Source organism: Myotis brandtii, unplaced genomic scaffold, assembly GCF_000412655.1.
Source record: "Myotis brandtii unplaced genomic scaffold, ASM41265v1 scaffold111, whole genome shotgun sequence".
Classification (NCBI taxonomy): Eukaryota; Metazoa; Chordata; class Mammalia; order Chiroptera; family Vespertilionidae; genus Myotis; species Myotis brandtii.
In genome coordinates, this window is record NW_005353789.1 from 5908713 (window position 1) to 5910620 (window position 1908).

At 43.4% G+C, this 1908-nt stretch overlaps 1 protein-coding gene across 1 annotated transcript in view; it reads right to left on the reverse strand.

Moving 5' to 3' along the window:
* Window positions 1-1908, reverse strand: part of SHROOM3 (shroom family member 3) — a 238400-nt gene that overhangs the window by 18511 nt on the left and 217981 nt on the right. The gene's annotated exons all lie outside the window — the stretch shown is intronic.

Consider the following 1908-nt stretch of genomic DNA (forward strand, 5'->3'; position numbering starts at 1 on the left):
CTGCCTGATGGCCCCAAACTGCCCTCCTCTAACTGCTTGCTCCCCTGCTGACCTGATCGCCCCTAACTGCCTCTGCCTTGGCCCCCACCATGGTGGCTTTGTCCAGAAAGAAGTCAGACATCCAGAAGATGTCTGGTCGACCCGGTCTAATTAGCATATTACCCTTTTATTAGTATAGATTAAGCTGCCTTTCAGACTTCTCACTGAATAAATGACTCTATGGAAGTAGGTTGGGCTCTCTCAAAGAGGTACTTCAACTGTTCAATCCTATAACATTACATAACATCTAGACCATCATTTTACTGTGGAATAAAAAAACCCATAAAAGTCTTTACTAGTTTTCTGCTTGATGGGAATATTCCTCTAAGCAATATAATTACATCTAATTCAGTTAATTGAAAAAATAGGAAAAAGGTTTTTTGATATGTTCCCCTTGCTGCCCAGATATATTCATGACATTACAAATGGGCTTCTCATGCATTTATTTGATAACTAAATTTCACAATAGATATTTGCAGCCTCACCCACAACAGAGCAATGCTCATTCCCACCAGAAGATGGCACATGCCATCCTTTGAAATTAGCTCCTGCAACAGCTACATGACCATTTCACTTCTAAATTGACTGAGAACATAGGTTCTCCATAATAATACTAGGAAATGCTAAGGATGTACTTATACATTACACTGACCTATCTGCAGCAAGTGGTCAGAGGACAGAATGAAGTGACTAGAAGCCCCTCGTTTTGACCTGCCACAACCATTCATGGTGAGCTAACTGGCACACCCACAAACATTCATCTTTGGGTCCCTCCTGATACCCAGTGCATTGTCTTGCATACTGTAGGTGCTCAGTAAATGTTTGCCAAATACATGACCCTAGGTAAGTCAACTTCACCTCAATTCATTTCTGCCAAATCTGAAGAAGGGATGGGCAAGGTGACTAGTGTTCAGGCCTTGTATTAGGAAAGCCTCTGATATCAAAGAGCTCGTAAGTACTACATAACTCTTTCTTTCTCCCCTCTCCCAACAAAATATGGCATTCTTGTAATTTAGTGAGATTATTTGGAAATTTCTAAAATGCACATCCAACTTTAGATGAAATGCTCTGTTTAGTCTGGAAGAACTGTGGAGTTCCAATTTGTCAATTCAGTTTTCATTGGAAACTAAAAAGAAAATAAAACTACTCTAAATCTTTCCCATAGCAGTACTTTAAGGAAATTAAACATGCAAGAAGATATTCAATAACCCAGGAAACATCAAAAGAATGAAACAAAGACTGCTCACGGTCCCTTTGCCCCCTGGGGCTGGGCGCTGGCACAGGTTATGGGGCTGTAACATGTGTGGCTCAGGGAGCTTCAGGGGCAGAGGCTCAGAGGCTGAACAAAACCACGGGTGTGTCCCAGTCAGACCTTCCTTGATTCTTAGAACACGAGCATTCACCCTAACTCTTCAAAGGTGAATGTCAGTGTGGTATATAAATCGATGTCTCTAGACTCTCATCCTTTTTACAAAGACCCGTTCAGTTCCGCCTTGCAGGGCGGGTGCTCTACTGTGTTCACCACTTCTATCCCCCGCAGCACTGCCCTCTGTGGGGCTCTCTGTAAAGGTGAGTGATGGAGAATGGGAGGGCTTCAATGTCCTCACTTGTAAAATGGAGATCAAACTGGTAGCTATCTCAGAAAGTTCTTGTGAAGATTAAACAAGATGATTATCTAAAGAAATGAATGCATTTGACACAAAGAACATGAACAATAAGTATTAAGACTATTATTGTTACTAGAGGCCCGGTGCACGAATTCATGCACAGGTGGGGTCTGGCAGGCCCATCCGATTGGGCCGGCTTGGGGGGAGGGGATGCAGGAGGTTGGCCATCCAGCCCTGCCCCTGATAGGGGTGAGGGGGCCGA